Consider the following 19,781-nt stretch of genomic DNA (forward strand, 5'->3'; position numbering starts at 1 on the left):
TTGGTAGGACTGTTGTGTGGAAATGAGGTTTTGGTGGTCAGTCCAGATCAGCAAGTTTCCTATCAGACAATGTCTCCATTCCTCCAAGACCTATTTAATGGCAAGTAGCCATTGTCTTCTCCTCCATAACAGTGCTGTGTAGATTTGAACATGAGTGAGAAGAAGGCACCTTGCCATTTGGCATGGTCAACAATGGTCTTTGACCGTGATTTCTATTTGCAAATTTTTCTACATTAGTGGTTTACCATTGCCTTTTACTGGGCAGTGTCTTTACAAGACAGGTGACCCCAGCCATTATCAATACTCTTCAGAGATTGTCTGGCATCAGTGGTCGCATACCGGGGTTTGAGATATGCACCAGCTGCTCATACGACCATCCATCAGCTGCTCCCATGGCTTCACATGACCCTGATCAGGGGCTAAGCAGGTGCTACACCTTGCCCAAATGTGACCTGCAGGCTAGTGGAGGAAAGCAGTGTCTTAGACCTCCTTTAGTAGAGACATATCTCCACCCCACCACCAGAGTCCTGTGATTAAATTGGGATCGCTGGGCTGTGCTGGAAGGGCCCATTCCGCACAGTATCTTCATAAAAACATTACTCATTCAGATGTGAAAATAGAACCAAAGCTTTGAGTTGAAACTCTCATCACAACTAGGAAAGTGAGAAATTTCCCAGTACTGGTAAGGGCTTTCACCTGAAAGATGAACTCAGTTCTTCTTTTGCAGATGTTGCCTGATCTGCTGAGTGTGACTAGAATTTTGTATTTAACTCAGATCTCTATAGATCCTCTGCAGAGTTTTGAATTCCATCATTTTTCCAGGAAGCTATGCCCAAACATATCATAGAGGAATTAACACCAATACTATATTAGCACACACAAAATGCTGGAGGAACTCAGCAGGCCAGGCAGCATCTATGGAAAGACACACACACAGAGTGAATCCTGCTGAAGGGAAAGGTCTCTGCCCAATTCATCGACTGTTTACTCTTTTTCATAGATGCTGCCTGGCCTGCTGAGTTCCTCCAGCATCGTGTGTGTATTGCTTGGATTTTCAGCATCTGCGGATTTTCTCTTGGCTATGATAACACCATTTTTTATTCTCCATACAATCCTATCAACTCATCCAATTTCTACCGTTCACCTTGGGGCAAATTACAGTAGCCAGGTAATCTACCAACCCACATGTCTTTGGGATGTGGGAGAAAAGGAGAGATTGGACCACCTTGGATTGTTTTCATTTGTGTGTCAGAGGTGGTAAAAGCTTGCTCTCCATGTCGTACTACCCTGGCTTGTGTATCATGTGGACATCCATAGTCAACCCAGACCAACGGAAGGCCTCAAGCCAGAGGCTGAGCAGAAACCTGATAGACATTTGTAGAATTATGAGAGGATAGACAATCAGAGTCTTTTTCACTGGGTGGCAATACAAATACTAATGGACATAGCTTTAAGATGACGGGGTAAGTTTAAAAGAAATTAAAAGGCCTCTGACACTGTGCTAGTTACAGCAAGTCTCTGCATTTCTAACTTTGGTTTATTTGTGAGTGTTGACCATGCACAATGTTACCTTGTAAAGTACATTTCATCCCAATCAAGCCTCTTACTGGGACAAAAGACATGGCGCGTGCGCGTGCACACACACACACACACACACACACACACTCTCTCTCTCTCTCTCTCTCTCTCTCTCTCTCTCTCTCTCTCTCTCTCTCTCTCTCTCTCTCTCTCTCTCTCTCTCTCTTGGGCAGCAGATTTTGAGAAGGTTACCACTTCTGTTCTTGTGGCATAACCAGACTATAAAAGTTAAGTTAATTAAAGTGTTGAAACTCAGTTTTATTTGAATATTGGTCACCTTTTATTATTAGCATACTAATTTCCCTCACTTCCTACTGTAAACTATTAATCATCAGAATCATTATAATAGATTGGATATTTCATATTAATCCATACTTAGATCAATCCGTGATGCATAAGCCTGTTCTCCTCGTCTCCACTCAACAAGCTCACAATGATTACCAAACGATTCCTTACAGATTTTTTTCCAAAGCTTTCAGTTATGAACGTGGTACTGTTTCTGAAGAGAAGCTGAAAGATTTTACAGCGGCCCTCGTACTCCTGAGTTAACATGCTGACCAATAAGGGTTAAAACAATGGAAATGATTCAGTTCTCGAGATTAGAGTTAGCATCGAGCACATTACCCGAGAGATCTTGGTACTGCCGAGCTCCGTCCGTGGGTGAGTCTTGTCCCCGATTGTCCAGAATCTCAAGTGATGAAGCCTGTGTGTTTGCGCCCGATTTTCGGCTGTTTTGCAAACACGCAGGGATAGTTCCCCTCTGTGGGTCTGCCGACAGAGACCGGTACTGTTGCGATAGTAATTACGGATCTCTGTGTTTCTGTTCGGAGAGCAGTGTGTGTGAAGCATGTACATTTTACATTTCCTTCTTTCCCCTTGGCCGGTGCTTCCTGTGGTTTTATGTAAATGAAGTATGCAGGCTGTGAGTGTTTCATTTCCTACTTTGCAAATCGAGGAGCGGGCGGTTTCGGCAGGGCGTAGTTTGGAGGTGTCGGGGGTTTCACAGATCACAGTGAAATGTCAGAACCCTGTCTCTGCACCAGAACATATTCAGAGCCATCGCCAAGATGCTGTGCCAGCTTGGCTCCAGTTTCAACTCCCCAATATGAAATTTTCTGAGGCAGGCGGCATTAACCAGACTGGAATCCAGTCTCAGACTCAGGCCCAGCCCAGACCCAGACCGAGACCTAGTCCTGAACCTGAGCCTGTGCCTAAACCCAGTCCAGGACCCAGTCAAAGTCACAAAGCACCAACACCATTGCTGTTCATTGTATCTGTGATGACCCACGACAGTTTACTTTGTGACCATAAGATGTAGGAGCAGAATTAGGCCATTCGGCCATTCAAACAGCTCCGCTATTCCATCATGGCTGATCCAATTTCTTCTCAGCCCCAATCTCCGGTCTTCTCCCCATATCCCTTCAAGAGGACCAAGAATCTATCAACCTCTGTCTTAAATGTACTTAAAGACAGTCTCCACAGCTGCATGTGGCAATGAATTCCATAGATTCATCACTCTCTGACTAAAGAAATTCCTCCTCATTTCCATTCTTAAAAGACACCCCTCTATTCTGAGGCTGTGTCTAGTCTTAAACTCTCCCACCATAGGAAATATCCTCTCCACATCTACTCTATCATGGACTTAAATAGGTTTCAATGAGGTCACCCCTCATTCTTCTGAATTCCAAGCCCAGAGCATTCAAATGCTCTTCATATGATAAGCCATTCAACCTTGGAATCATTTTTGTGAACCTCCTTTGAACATAAAAAGAATTGCTCCTATCACAGACCCTTGTGGAATACTACTAGCACCATCGGCCAACCAGAAAAGGCTCCCTTCATTCCTACTCTTTAACTCCTACCAATCTTTCCTGTAATATCATGGGTTTGTAATTGTTAAGCAGCCTCATGTGTGGCACCTTGTCAAAGGCCTTCTGAAAATCCAGTACACAACAACAACCGATTCTCCTTTGTTATTTCCTCAAAGAATTCCAACAGATTTGTCAGGCGAGATTTTCCTTAAGGAAACCATGCTGACTACGACCTATTTTGTGCCTCTAAGTACCCTGAGATCCCATCCTTAATAATTGACTCCAACACCTTCCCAACCTCTGAGGTCAGACTAACTGGCCTATAGTTTCCTTTCTTCTCCTTCTCTCCCTTCTTGAAGAATGGAGTGACATTTACAATTTTTCAATCTTCTGGAACCATTCCAAAATCTAGTGATTCTTGAAGGTTCATTACTGATGCCTCCACAATCTCGTCAGCCACCTCTTTCAGAACCCTGGGGTGTACACCATCTGGGCCAGGTGACTTATCTCCCTTCAGACCTCTTAGTTTCCCAAGATCTAATTCTGGTAACTTCACACACTTCATGACTCCTTTCACCTGGAACTTCCATCATACTGCTAGCGTCTTCCACAGTGAAGACTGATGAAAAATACTTATTCAGTTCATCTGCTATTTCCTTGTCCTTCATTACTACCTCCTCAGCATCATTTACATGCGGTCCAATATCCACATTTGCCTCTCTTTTATTCTTTATGTATCTTAAGAAACCTTTGGTATCATGCTAGCTTCCTTTCATATTCCATCTTTACCTTCTTAATGACCTTTTTAGTATTTCAATACAGGTAACTGTGAGGTGATGCATGTTGTAAAGTGAAAGCAGTATAGGACTTGGATTGTGAATGACAGGACACGAGAGAGTGTAACACAGCGAGCTAGGAATACAAGTTTTTTGAAAGTAGCATCACGGATACACAGAGTGGTGAAAAATGCTTTTAACACGGTGGCCTTCATCAGTCAGGTCATTAGGTAAAGGAGTTGGGAGATTATTTTGAAGTTGCATAAGTTGTTGGTGAGGCCACATTTGAAATACTGTGTATAGTTTAAGTCACTCTTTCATAGGAACGATGGGTTTAAACTCAGGAAATTTTTACAAGGATGTTGCCAAGTCCAGAGTGCCTGAGTTATATGGAGTGATAAGCCAGGCTAGGTCCTCATGACTTGAAGATTGAGGTGCAACCTCAGAAAAATGTTTAAAATTATGAGAGACATAGATAGGGTGGATATAGCAGTCTTTTCCCCAGGGGAGGGGAGTCAGGAAATGGGTTATAGTATTAGATTGAGGTGGAAATATTTAAAAGGGATCAGAGGGGCAACTTTTTCATACAAGGGGTGGAAAGTATATGGAACATGCTACCAGAGGAAGTGATTGAAGTGATTAAAACAGGTACAATTGTATCACTTAAGAAGCACTTGAATAGATACACAGAGGGTTGTCTTGAAGGGAGGGGGGGTGAAATTCAGACTAGCTTGGTAAGCACCAATAGTTAACACAGGCCAAGTGGTCTGTAGCTGGACTGTATTACTCTTAGACTCTTTGATTCTATTTCTCCAAACCATTCCTATCCATGAACCTATTATGTAATTTTTAAATGTTGTCAATGTTTCTATGTACCTCAACTGCTTCCTCTGGAATTGCATTCAATTTCTTGTCTGTTCTCTGGGTGAAAATGTTGCCCCTTAGGTTCCTATTAAACTCCTCTCCACTGTCCTTATACATATGCCCTCTAATCATTGATTCCCCTTGGAAGAAGAATGTGTGCATTTATCCTATTCATCTCCTGCATAATTTTATATATCTCTGCAAAATTCCCTCATGCTCCAATGAGAAAAGTTCATGGAATCACAGAGATGTATGGCAGGTAAAATGGTCCTTTGGTCCAAAGTGACCAAGGTGTATATTCATGCTAATCCTATTTCCCAGCTCTTGCTCCATATTCCTCTAAACTCTTGTCATCCACATACTTCTTTAATTTCTCTAATGTACCTGCTTCAACCACTTTCTCTGGCAGTTAGTTCCATATACTGTATCTATGATTGTGTAAAAAAGTTGTCCTTCAGGTTCTTACTAAAACTTTTACCTAACAAAAAAACTTAAAACCATGTCTTCTAGGTTTCATTTCCCCAACCCTAGAAAGAAAGACCACTTACCCTATCTATGCCCTTCAATTTATACATTTCTATGAAATGTCACCTCAGTTTGCTGTGCTCCTCAGAGCCCAGCTGGTCTAACCTCTCTCTGTAATCTTTTTTGCTCTCTTTCCAGTTTAATCACATTCTTCCCAAAACAGAATAATCAAAACTGATCTGAATATTATAAGTCCACCAACATCTCACACAATTAAACCATAACCTCCAAAGCTCCATATTCATTGCCCTGATAATAAAGGCCAACATGTCAAAAGACTTCTTCACCACCACAAATACCAGTGTTTCCACTATGAGGAAATTATGCAGAGTACTTATAGGGCCCTCTGTTCTTCAACAGTAGCCAGGGCCCTTCTGTTCAATGTTAAAGTCCTATCTTCATTTGTCCTTTCAAAATGTAACACTTCACACAAATTCCACGAACCATTCTTCAGCACACCTACCCAGCCAGTCAACATCCTGTTGCCTTTTTGGACCCTCCTCTTCACTGCCTACACCATCTATTTTAGTGTCATCTGTGAACTTACCAACTACTCCTCATATAATCCCATTCAAATCATTGATATAGTTTACATATAACAATGGGCTCAGCACCTATCCCTGGGGCACATCTCTAGTCACAGACTTCCAGACTGAGTAACACATGTCCACCATCATCTTCTGTTTCCTACTGCCATCTAACTTTTATATCCAATCTGCTAGTTCTCCTTGGATGCCATGCCAGCTAGCCTTCCAGAGCAGTCCAATGTACCTTTCCAAATACATATATATTACATTTCTTACCCTCCCCTCACCAACCTTCATCAAAAAAAATCTTAATCAAATTCATAACAAAAGATTACCATACTGGCTACACCTAATCAAACCCGGCCTTTCCAAATTTAAGCATATTTTTCCCTCAGAATGCTTTTCAACATCTTATCTGCTGCAGATGCTAGGCTCACAGCTAGGCTCAGTTTGTCCCACTGAGGCAAGGAAAAAATGGTAGGAAAAGGGAACCATGGCTGACAAAACATGTGAGGCAACTTGTCAAGAGGAAAAAGGAAGCATATGTTAGATATAAGAAGCAGGAAGTAGGAGGGGCTTGTGAGAAATATAGGGTAGCCAGGAAGGAGCTAAAGAAAGGACTTAGGTGAGCTCAAAGGGGGCATGAGAAGGCCTTGGCCTGAAGGATTAAGGAGAACCCCAAGGCGTCGTATGCGTATGTGAAGAATAGGAGGATGACGAGAACGAAGGTGGGACCGCTAAAGGATAAAGAGGGCAACATGTGCCTGGAGGCAGAGGAGGTTGGGGAGGTCCTAAATGAATACTTTGCTTCAGTATTCACAAGTGAAAAGGATCTTGATCAGGATGAGGTCGAAGTAGAGCAGGCCTGTGTTCTGGACAATGTGGAGATTAAGGAAGAAAAAGTGCTGGATCTTCTTAAAAACATTAAAATTGATAAATCTCCAGGGCCGGATATGATACACCCGAGGTTGTTGTGAGAATTGAGAGAAAAGATCGCAGAAGCATTAGCTATGATCTTTGAATCCTCTTTGGCTGCAGGGGAAGTGCCGGAGGACTGGAGAATGGCAAATGTAGTTCCCTTGTTTAAAAAAGGTAATAGGGAGAAACCTGGGAACTATAGACCGGTGAGTCTTACATCGGTAGTCTGCAAACTACTGGAAAGGATTCTTAAGGATAGGATCTACGAGCATTTGGAGAAGTACAGTCTACTCATGGATAGTCAATATGGCTTTGTGAAGGGAAGATCGTGCCTCATGAGCCTGATTGAGTTTTTTGAAGAGGTAACAAAAGAAATTGATGAGGGTAGGGCAGTGGATGTGGTCTACATGGACTTTAGCAAAGCATTTGATAAGGTCCCTCATGAGATACTCATCCAGAAAGTCATGAGGCATGGGATAAGTGGAACCTTAGCTGTTTGGATAAAAAATTGGCTTAAAGGAAGAAAGCAGAGGGTAGTTGTTGAAGGAAAGTATTCTGCCTGGAGGTCGGTGACTAGTGGAGTGCCGCAGGGATCTGTCCTGGGACCCCTGCTATTTGTGATTTTTATAAATGACCTGGATGTAGAGGCGGAAGGATGGGTGAGTAAGTTTGCAGATGACACAAAGATTGGAGGAGTTGTGGACGGAGCTGTAGGTGGTCGAAGGTTACAAGACAATATAGATAGGCTGCAGAGTTGGACAGAAAAATGGCAGATGGAGTTCAATCCTGACAAGTGTGAGGTGATGCAATTTGGAAGGACAAACCAGAAGACTGAATACAGGATTAATGGTCAGTTACTTAAGAGTGTAGATGAACAAAGGGACCTTGGGGTTCAAATCCATACATCTCTCAAGGTCGCTGCACAAGTTGATAGGGTAGTTAAGAAGGCCTATGGGATGCTAGGCTTCATTAACAGGGGGATTGAGTTCAAGAGTAGAGAGGTCATGTTACAACTCTACAAATCTCTGGTGAGACCGCACTTAGAGTATTGTGTTCAATTCTGGTCACCTCATTATAGGAAGGATGTGGAAGCTATTGAGAGGGTGCAGAGGAGATTTACCAGGATGTTGCCTGGATTGGAGAACAAGTCATATGAAGCAAGGTTAGCAGAGCTGGGACTTTTCTCTTTGGAGTGTAGAAGAATGAGAGGGGACTTGATAGAGGTCTACAAGATTATGAGAGGCGTAGATAGGGTGGATAGTCAGTACCTGTTTCCCAGGGCACCAATAGCAAACACCAGAGGGCATAGGTACAAAATTAAGGGAAGGAAGTTTAGGGGGGACATCAGGGGTAAGGTTTTTACACAGAGGGTTGTGAGTGCCTGGAATTATTTGCCAGGGATGGTGGTGGAGGCTAAAACATTAGGGGTATTTAAGAACCTCTTGGACAGGTACATGGATGAAAGAAAAATGGAGGGTTATGGGGTAGTGTGGGTTTAGTACTTTTTTTTAAGGCTTATATGGGTCGGCACAACATGGAGGGCTGAAGGGCCTGTACTGTGCTGTAGTGTTCTATGGTTCTGTGGTTCTAAAGTTATCAGGTCTATATAAAATTACTATCATTACCTCTCAGTCCCTTGAGCCTCAGTAACAGTCTTGTAAATTGTCTCTGCACTTTTTCCAGCTTGATAGCATTGTTTGTGAAGCAGGGTGAACAAAAGTGAACACTGTATCCAACACGCAGAGGAAGGGGTCGATTAACAACATTCAAAAGACACTTGGATATGCATAAAGATAACCAAGATTTAGGAATATACTCCAAATAGGGGCAAATGGGATGAATTTAGATAGGAATTGTGGTTAGCGTGAAGGGCCAAGGGGTTCCAGTCCCAGCAATATCCTGGTAAATTTTCTCTGTCGTCTTATTGATATTTTTTCTTGTAGGTATCTGACAAGAACTGCACACAATACTCCATATTTGGTCTCACCAATGTCAGCATAACATCCAGCTTCTGCACTCAATAGTCTGATTTATGAAGGCCAATGTGCCAAAACCTTTACAATCCAATCCAGCTGCGATGCCACTTCCAAGGAATTATGGATTTGTATTCTGAGATACCTCTGTTCTACTACACTCTTCATTGCTCTACCATCTACAGTGTAAGTCCTAACCAGATTTATCCTCTCAAGGAGCAACATTTCACAATTATCTGCTTAAAAGTTCTCCTGTCATTTTTAAGCCCATTTTTGCAGCACATCCAGATATCACTACAAGCTTTGATAGCCTGGGTATCATCTGCAAATTTGCTCTTACAGTTTACCACATTATTAGGCAAGTCATTAATATAGATAACAAACCACAACACTTCCAGCAGTGATCCCTGTAACACAGCCCTCCAGTTAAGCAGGCAGCCATATACTGCCACTCCCTCACTTCTCCCGTGAAACAAATGTTGAATTTAATTCACTACTTCATCCTGAATGCCAAATGACTGAAACTTCTGGTCTAACCTCTCATATGAAACTTTGTTGCTAAAGCCCACGTAGACAACATCCACTGCCTGTATTTCATCATTTCCCAGATAAATATCAATAAGATTGGTTAGTCATAACCTGCTATGCACAAAGCCATATTGACTACTCCTAATAAGGCCTTGTCTATACAAATATTTACATATATCTTGTCCCTTAGAATGCCAATCAATAATTTCCCCACTACTGACATCCAGCTCACTACTTAGAGCAACAACGGAACAGCATTAGCTATCATCCAGTCCTCCAGCACCTTGTCTGTGGCTAAAGATGTTTTAAACACTCCTGGCAGAACACCTGCGGTTTTTACATTTGCTTCCCACAAGGTCCAAGGGGACACCTTGTCCGACCCTTGTGACTAATAGATAATAGATATACACAAAGACTTGGTCTCCGTAGCTGTCTGTGGTAAAGAATTCCACAGATTCACCACACACTAGCAAAAGAAATTCCTCCTCATCTCCATTCTACAAGGACATCCCTCTACTCTGAGGCCATGTCCTCTGGTCTTAGACTCGCCCAGCACAGGAAAAATCCTCCCCACATCCATATCCACTCTATCAAGGCCTTTCATCATTCGATGGGCTTCAAAGAGGTCAAGCCTCATTCTTCTGGATTCCAGTGACTACAGGCCCAGAGCCATCAGATGCTCTTCATATGTCAAGCCATTCAATCCTGGAATTATTTTTGTGAACCTCCTTTGAAGCTTCCCCAGTTTCAGCATGTCTTTTGTTCCACCACTGGCCTCAACGGAGTGCCTTACAAAATCTACAAGTAGTGCCCAAGGCTCCTTGTGCGATTCTGTTAGATCTAAAAGGTGATCTGGCGGAGAGGAAAGGTCGCTGCTCAATGAAGGCAAGCGGAGGGTGTCTGGATACCAAAAGAAGAGGATTCAAGCAAAATCGAGCAGCTTCGTATCATCTCACTGCTCAGTGTTGAAGGGAAGATCTTCTTCAAGATTGTGGCCCAACGTTTAACTGAGTTCCTCTTGAAGAATGGATACATAGACACCTCAGTACAGAAGGGGGGAATCCCAGGAGTACCTGGATGCCTAGAGCACACAAGAGTGGTGACCCAGCTGATTCAGGAGGCAAGGAAAACAGAGGAGACCTTGCAGCACTCTGGGTAGACCTAACTAATACCTATGGATCCATCCCACACAAGCTCATTGAAACAGCACTGACAAACACCATGTTCCAGGCAGCATTAAGAAGAGGGACGCCTCACGTCTTAATAAGCTGGTAAGGAAGGCGGGCTCTGTCATGGGCACAGAACTGGAGAGTATGACATCGGTAGCAGAGCGAAGAGCGTTGAGTAGGCTACGGTCAATCATGGAAAACCCTGAGCATCCTCTGCATAGCACCATCCAGAGACAGAGAAGCAGCTTCAGCGGCAGGTTGCTATCGATGCAATGCTCCTCAGACAGGATGAAGAGATCATTACTCCCCAATGCCATTCGGCTTTACAATTCAACCGCCAGGGGCAAGATATGTTAAAGTGCCGGGGTTAGGACTGAGCTTAAGTTACCATTCAATGTATTTTAGTAAACTATTTAAGAACTTTTTAAAAGCTATTTATTAATGTGTTTTTGAGAGGGTGATTTTAGATGCATATCATATTTATACTGAGTTAAGTATTGTATGTAATTAGTTTTGCTACAATAAGTGTATGGGACACTGGAAAAAATGTTGAATTTCCCCATGGGGATGAATAAAGTATCTATCTATCTATCAGAGATGATCCGAAACCTCATTCTGGACTATTACAGCAACTTCAGGTTGAGAGTCTCCTCAGGGTCACTAACATCTGCCTGGCATCGGCTGGAGAAGGGCATAACCACTGGCTGCACAATCTCGGTGTCACTCTTCTCACTGGCCATGAACATGACTGTCAAGTCAGCGGAGGTGGAATGTAGAGGCCCCATGTCTCGATCTGGCACTCAGCAGCCCCCCATAAGAACATTCATGGACAACCTGACGGTGATGGCAATATCCATCCCTTGGTGTAGATGGCTCATCTCATGGGCAAGGATGAGCTTTAAACCAGCCAAGTCCAGGTCTCTGGTCCTGAAGAAGAGAAGAGTGGCCGACTGATTCCATTTTACCCTGGGAGGGATCCAGATTCCAACGGTGATAGAAAAAACAGTCAAGAGCCTAGGCAAGATCTTCAACAGTTCCCTGAAGGACACAGCCAAACTTCAACAAACCAGGAGCGACTTGATAACCTGGCTCACCGCGATTGACAAATCGGGGCTTCCAGGAAAATTCAAAGCCTGGATGTACCTACACAGAGTCTTGCCAAGGCTACTCTGGCCCCTTCTAGTCTGCAAGGTGCCAATGTCAACAGTGGAGGCTCTAGAGAAAACCATCAGTCAGTTTCTCTGGAGGTGGCTGGGGCTCCCCTGGACCTTGTATTCAACCAAGCTGCAGCTCCCCATCAGTGGCCTATCAGAGGAATTCAAAGTCACTCGAGCCAGGGAGGTTATAATGTACCGAGACTCCTCTGAAGTTAAAGTCGCTTCGGCAGGAATCTGCGTAAAGACTGGAAGGAAGTGGCAGGCACAGGAAGCTGTTGCCAGAGCGGAGGCTTGGCTGCAGCACAAAATTTTGGTGGGCGCTGTGGCGGTGGGGCGGGCAGGACTGGGCTGTTTCCCAAACCACGCTACAACAAAACCCATGGAAAGGAGAAGCATCGACTGGTTCAGGACGAGATACGAGCAGAAGCAGAGGAAGAATGATACCGCAAGATGGTTGGTATGTACAAGCAAGGCGCCTGGACTAGATGGGAGCATGCGGAACCTGGCGAGTTCACCTGGACAGAGCTCTGGAGAGCCGAACCATTGTGCATCCAGTTTCTCATCCAATCAGTCTATGACGTTCTCCCAAGCCCGGCCAACCTGCACAAGTGGGGCATGGCAAACACTCCAGCATACCAACTGTGCCAGAAGAGGGGCACTTTGGAGCATATCCTCAGTTACTGCCCGAAGGCATTGGGGGAAGGGCAATACCCTGGTGCCATGACCAAGTCCTAAGGTGGATGTAATCAGCGCAGCGATTTAAGATAGCAAAAATCAGAATGCTCCCAAACAGTCCATCACCTTTATTAGAGCGGGGGGAGAAGGCTCAACATCAGCCTAGCTCCTCGGGAGGGCTTCTTGCCACTGCACGAGACTGGCAGCTCCGAGTCAACCTAGGGAGGCAGCTCACGTTCCCAGAGATCATTGCAGCCACTCCGCTCCGGCTGGACATGGTGTTAATATCGGAGTCTACAAAGCAAGTGGTCCTGCTGGAACTTACTATCTCCTGGGAAGACCAGAGGCCAATGAGCACAAGGGGGCTAAGTACACAGATCTTGTTGCAGAATGCTGGAGCAATGGCTGGAGAGCTCGCTGTGAGCCAGTCGAAGTTGGGAGCAATGGCTGGAGAGCTCGCTGTGAGCCAGTCGAAGTTGGGAGCAATGGCTGGAGAGCTCGCTGGGAGCCAGTCGAAGTTGGGAGCAATGGCTGGAGAGCTCGCTGGGAGCCAGTCGAAGTTGGGAGCAATGGCTGGAGAGCTCGCTGGGAGCCAGTCGAAGTTGGGAGCAATGACTGGAGAGCTCGCTGGGAGCCAGTCAACGTTGAGTGCCGGGGCGTTGATGGCCATTCATTACAGCGGACTCTTAAACTCCTTGGAGTAAAAGGACTGCAGTGCAGAAGAGCCACCGAGCATTCTGGAAGCTGCTGAAAAGGCCTCACGGAGGCTGTGGATCCCGAGGGGTGATCCATGGATTAGTGCGCCACTTGGACACAAGTCGGGGGCTGATCATCCCCGGCTGGGTCGACCGGGAGAGGGTGTCTGATGATTAAAGACCCGAAATATCCTACGACCCCGGGGTCATCACTGAAGATGTGTCCAAGTAGCAGCAGAAGGTGTATTCTACAACTTGCAAAATAAGGGGCTCAAAACTGCTCACAACTCTCCAAGTGAGGCCTCACCAGTGCTTTATAAAGTCTCAGCATTATATCCTTGCATTTATATTCTAGTCCTATGAAAATGAATGCTAATATTGCATTTGTCTTCCTCACCACAGACTCAACCTGCAAATTAACCTTTAGGGAATCCAGCAAAAGGACTCCCAAGTTCCTTGGCACCTCAGTTTTTTTGTATTTTCTCTCCATTTAGAAAATACCTAATCCATTCATTTCATTTACAAAAGTTCATAACTATACATGTCCCAACACTATATTCCATCTTACATTTCTTTGCCCATTCTTCTAATCTGTTGAAGTCCTTTTGTAGCCTCTCTACTTCCTCAACAGTACCTGTCCCTCCATGTATCTTCATATTGTCTGCAAACTTTGCAGCAAAGCCATCAATTCCATCATCCAAATCATTGACAGTTAACGTAAGAAGAATTGGTTCCAACACAGACCCCTGAGGAACACCACTAGTCACCAGTAGCCAGCCAGAAAAGGCTCTCTTTATTCCCACACTTTGCCTCCTGCCAATCAGCCACTGCTTTATCCATGCTACAATCTTTCCTATAATACCATGGGCTCGCAGCCTCATGTATGGCACCTTATCAAAGGCTATCTGAAAATCTAAGTACACAACATCAACCAATTCTCCTTTGTCTATCCTGCTTGTTATTTCCTCAGAGAATTCCAACAGATTTCCAAGGCAAGATTTTTCCTTGAGGAAACCATGCTGACTTTGGCCTATTTTAGCATGTGCTTCCAAGTATCCAGAGACCTCATCCTTAATAATCAACTCCAACATCTTCCCAACCACTGATGTCAGACTAACTGGCCAATAGTTTCCTTTCTTCTGCTTCTCTCCCTTCTTGAAGAGTGGAATGACATTTGCAATTTTCCATTCTTCTGGAACCATTCCAGAATCTAATGAAACTTGTAAGATCATTACTAATGCTTCCACAATATTCAGCCACCTTTTATAGAACCCTGGGGTGTACACCATCTGGACCAGGTGACTTATCTACCTTCAGACCCTTCAGCTTCCCAAGAACCTTCTCTCTAGTAATGGAAACTTCACACACTTCATGACCCCTACACCTGGGACTTCCACCATACTGCAAGCATCCTCCACCATGACGACTAATGCAAAATACTTATTCATTTTTTCCACCATTTTGTTGCCCCATTACTACCTCTCCAGCATCGTTTTCCAGTGGTCCAACATCCACTCTCACCTCTCTTTTACATTTAGGGCTTCTAATGAAATGGCTTCTCTGTAATGTTACTTAATGCTGTAATGGGTTTCTGTAGCTGGAATGTTTGGGTTATAACTGCAGATAAGGGGAGAACTAACCAATGGAGAATTGTTATGATATCTTGTATGTGTGAGCTGAGCGGGAGTTTGCGGTCTTTTTCGGGGAGGCAAGCGAGGAGGACGGACGTGTGAGGAGCAGACAGCGGTTCCAGGGCGGTGGATACTAGACATCAGCGGTTCAGACAGTGGCTGAGGTTGTGGATGGAACCGGAGGCGTGAGCTCCAACATATTAAAATATTATGTGCACAAACTGATGAACTTACTGATTTAGGTTATCTGTTTCTACTAACCCATCACTAAGAAATAAAGTTGTAATTATTTACTCGCCTTTGGTGTATTGTCTGATATTTGTGTACTTGGGGGGCATTACACCCTATTTACACTGAAGTATTGCACTGTTGGCGGGGCGACGGCGGTTCATACTGGGCAAATGGGGGTATATTGGGGGCACAGATGCTACATACACCTTTTACATCTGAAGTAACTTCTCGTACCTTCTAATATTATTGGCTAGCTTACCTTCATATTCCATCTTTTCCTTCTTTATGGCTTTTTAATTGCATTCTGTTGGTTTTTAGAAGCTTCCAATCCTCTAACTTCCCACTAATTTTGTTCCATTCTATGTCCTCTCTTTGGCTTTCATGTTGGCTTTGACTTCTCTTGTTAGCCATGGTTGTGCCATCTTTCCTTTAGAATACTTGTTCTTTGGGATGTATATATCCTGTGCCTTCCGAATTGCTTCCAGAAATTCAAGCCATTGCAGTTCTGCCATCATCCCTGTTGGAGTTTTCCTTCCAAGCAATTTTGGCCAATTCCTCTCTCAGGCCCTAATTCCCTTTACTCCTCTGTAATATTGATGCATTTGACTTTTGTTTCTCCTCAAATTTCAGGATTCGATCATATTATGATCACTTACACCCCAAAGGACTCTTTTACATTAAGGTGTCTAATCAATTCTGGCTAATTGCACAGTACCCAATCCAGAATAGCTGGTCCTCTAGCGCGCTCGACCCCGAGCTGCTCTAAAAAGCCATCTCGCGGTACTCTAGAAATTCTCCCTCCTGTAATCCGGCAGCAACCTGATTTTCCCAATCTACCTGCACATTGAGGTCCCACATGACTACTGTAACATTGCCCTTTTGGCATGCATTTTCTACCTCCTGTTGTAATTTGTAGACCACATCCTTATTAGTGCTTGGGGGTCTGTGTACAACTCCCATCAGGGTCTTTTCACCCTTGCATTTCCTTAACTCTATCCACAAAGATTCAATACCTTCTGATCCTATGTCACCTCTTTCTAATGATTTGATTTGATTTGTTGCCAACAGAGCAACACAGTCCCGCTGACTTCCTGTGCATCCTTTCGATACAATGTGTATCCTTGGACATTAACATTTCATGGGTTGAGAGTTAGGGGGCAAAAGTTTAGGGGTAACACAAGGGGGAACTTCTTTAATCAGAAAGTGGTAGCTGTGTGGAATGCGTAGAAGTGGTAGAGGCTGGTTCAATATTGTCATTTAAAAAAAATTGGATAGGTATATGGACAGGAAAGGAATGGAGGGTTATGGGCTGAGTGGAGGTCGGTGGGACTAGGTGAGAGTAAGCATTCACCATGGACTAGAAGGGCCGAGATGGCCTGTTTCCATCCTGTAATTGTTATATGGTTATATGGTTATTAAGCTCCCAGCTATAATCTTACAGCCATAATTCCATGATGCCTACGACATCATACTTGCCAATCTGCAACCGTGCTACAAGTTCATCTCCCTTATTCCATATACCATGCGCATTCAGATACAATACCTTCACTCCTGTATTCACCCTTTTCAATTTTGTCACACCATGCTCAACCTTTTGATTCCTAATTGTGTATGAGTTCTTACCAACATCTGCATCCACAACCCCTCAACTAACTGTTCTGGCACTCTGGTTGCCATCCCCCTGCAACTCTAGTTTAAACCCCAGCATGCAGCATTAACAAACCTTCCTGCTAGAATATTAGCCTGCCCCTCCAGTTCAGGGGCAAACATTCCCTTCTGTATAGGTCCCACCTTCCATGGAAGAGAGAGACTAATGATCCAAATATCTACACAGTTCCTCCTACACTACACCTTAGCCACATATTAAACTGTATAATTTTTCTAGTTCTGACCTCATTAGCATGTGTCCCAGGTAGCAATCCTGAGATCACCACCCTGGAGGTCCTGCCCTTTAACTTAGCACCTAGCTCCCTACACTCCCTGTGCAGAACCTCGTCACTCTTCCTACCCATATCATTGGTACCTACATGGACCATGACATCTGGCTGTTCAACCTCCCACATAAGAATGCTGAGGACTCAATCCGAGATATCCTGGTCCCTGGCACATGGGAAGTAACATACCATCTGGGAATCTCGTTCTCACCTGCAGAGACTCCTGTCCATTCCCCTAACTAACGAATCCCAGTGTGCCTCTTCTTCCCCCTTCCCATGTGAGACCTAGAGGCAGATTCAGTCCCAGAAACCTGACCACTGTGACTTTCCTCTGTTAGGTCATCGACCCTGACCGTATCCAAAATGATATATCTGCTGTTGAGGGGACAGCCACATAGGTACTCTGCACTGGCTCTTTAATCCCTTTCCCCTTCCTGACTGTCACCCAGTCTCCTGTGTCCTGCACCTTGGGTATAACTACCTCTCTACATGTCCTATCTATCAGCACTTCAGCCTCCCAAATGATCCGGAGTTCATCCAGTTCTAGCTCCAACTCCATAATGTGGATTGCTAGAAGCTGCAGCTGGATGCACTTCTCACAGTTCTGGTTGTCAAAGACAGTGAAGGTTTCTCTGCCTTCCCACATCCCACAAGCGAACCTTCCACTATCCTGCCTGTCATACCTACTGTGCTAGTTGAGCAGATATAAAGAAGAGAATGAAAAGCTTGAGTTTTTCTTCCCTTTGTTTTCTCTGAGTGAAGCCTCTCTTTGTTGAAGCCTCGAAGAGCTAAAGCCTCAAGGCAGTGCAATGATGGCCCTGCCTTATTTTAATTTACTCTTACTAATCAATGTCAAACGCTAACTGGCCACTCGTCAAAACTCCTTCACGGCAGTGACCAGCCGCTACCTTTTATCCTTGGGCATTGAACCCAATTGAAGTCCCTCCTCTCAAAACTTCCAATGTCCGGATTGGCCGCTGATCAAAGTACTTTTTTGAGAAAACAAACTCTGTACTCTCAGTATTTCATTTTTGAAGACCTCCAACCTACCAAGCATCTCCTTGCCAGAAGACAACCTGACCCAATCTGTACGAGACAGATCCTTTCTGATGCCATCATAAGTGCCCTTTCCCCAATTTGGAATCTCAACCCGTGGACCAGTCCTTCTCCACAATTATCTTTAAATGAATAGAATTCTGATTATTAGATCAAAAGTGTTCCCTTATATACACTTCTGTCATCTGCCCTGTCTTGTTCCCAAACAGAAGGTCCAGTACCATGCTCTTCTTCTGAGGTGGCTGATGAGATCAACTGATAACTGGGAGATCACCTTCGCTCTACCCACCGCAAAGAGCAGGATCTCCTAATAGATTCTCAGTTCAATTCAGCTTCACGTTTCCATTCTATCATGTCTGTCCATGGCTTCGTCTACTGACAGGATGAGGCCAAAGAATGAGGTAGGAAGAACAACACCTCATATTGCATTTGGGGCAGCCTCCAAGGCTTCTACAGATGACACGAACATCAATTTATCTAATTTCTGATAATTTCTCCTCCTTTCCCTCAGAGAGAAGTGACATAGAATTGGAAGATACAGAATCCTTGTGGATAAAGTTAAGAAACTGCAGGGGTAAAAAGACCCTGAAGGGACTTTTAAAGAGGCCTCCAAACAGTAGCTTGTATGTGGGGTACAAAATACAAGAGATAGAAAAGGTATGTAAAAAGTGCAATGTTATGATAGTCATGGGGATTTTCAGTATGCAGATAAATTGGGAAAATCAGTTTAGTGTTGGATTAGAAGAGAAGTAAATTGAAGACTGCCAATCAGATGACTTTTTAGAACAGCTTGTAGCTGAGCATACTAGGGAAAAGGTAATTGTGCTTAGGGTGTTGTGGAATGTACCAAATTTGATTAGAGAGCTTAAGATGAAGGAACACCGAGAAGTAAGTGATTATAATATGAGAGAGGGGAGTTAAAATCGGATGTATTTGTATCACAGTGGAATTATAGAGGCATGAGAGAGGAGGTTGATTGGAAGGTGATCACTAGCAGGGATAATGGCAGAACAATTCAGAAAGCACAGGATAGATACATCTCAAAGAAGTATTCTGTCAGTACCTCCAGTTAAACTCTGTCATTTGTCTTTTTGTGTGTTTCCCCCTAGCTGTCAGTATGTGGTTTTGTATTGCCGTGTGCTCCTGTCCCTGCTCCTGCTCTACTCTGGACCCTGTATTACTGAGTACTCCACCTCTCATCTGTTTCTCATTATTACCTGTATTGCTGCCACCTGTGTCCCATTGTGCTCCACCTATCATCTGCCTCTCTGTTTATTGCTCAGTGTATTTCAGTCCTGTGTTTTCACCTGTTTGTTGCCAGATTGTGCCACTGAGTTTTCCTGAGCCTTTCCAGCATTCGTATCTGTACTCTGTCCATCTGAATATTGACTCTGTCTGTTTCTTGATCCTGGTTTTTGAATTTCCCTGGATGTTTTGATCTCTGCCTGAACTTTGATGCCAACTTTGTTTGCACTTGGGATTTGTTACTCAATTAATATCACTGTGTGCACAGTACTGGGTCTGTGATTGGATCCCTGCTACAGCGTCCTGACATTTTCTAAAGGAAAGATGAGGCAACCGTGGCTGACAAGGGAAGTCAAATAAGCCATTAAAGTAAAAGAGAGGGCATGTGGTATAGCAAAGAAAATAAAATGAGAAGCTGAGCATTGGGAAGCTTTTAAAACCCCACAGAACACAATGCAATGAAGGAAAAGAAGAAACATGAAGTAGCT

The 19,781-nt window shown here is 44.1% G+C and overlaps 1 protein-coding gene and 1 pseudogene across 2 annotated transcripts in view; one reads left to right on the forward strand and one right to left on the reverse strand.

The window, feature by feature from the left end:
• LOC140734008 (uncharacterized) overlaps positions 1–13,367 on the forward strand; it is a 34,284-nt pseudogene extending 20,917 nt beyond the window's left edge.
• The window catches only part of LOC140734552 (probable G-protein coupled receptor 174), a 245,617-nt gene that overhangs the window by 129,225 nt on the left and 96,611 nt on the right, over positions 1–19,781 (reverse strand). Inside the window, exon 1 of one of the 2 annotated variants that reach the window (XM_073058678.1) lies at positions 2,203–2,439. The exons of the other annotated variant lie outside the window; for it this stretch is intronic. The gene's annotated coding sequence lies outside the window, so the exon portion shown is untranslated. Of the gene's footprint in view, positions 1–2,202; positions 2,440–19,781 lie in introns of those variants that run through there. 2 annotated transcript variants of the gene reach the window in all.

Source organism: Hemitrygon akajei, chromosome 10, assembly GCF_048418815.1.
Source record: "Hemitrygon akajei chromosome 10, sHemAka1.3, whole genome shotgun sequence".
Lineage (NCBI taxonomy): Eukaryota > Metazoa > Chordata > Chondrichthyes > Myliobatiformes > Dasyatidae > Hemitrygon > Hemitrygon akajei.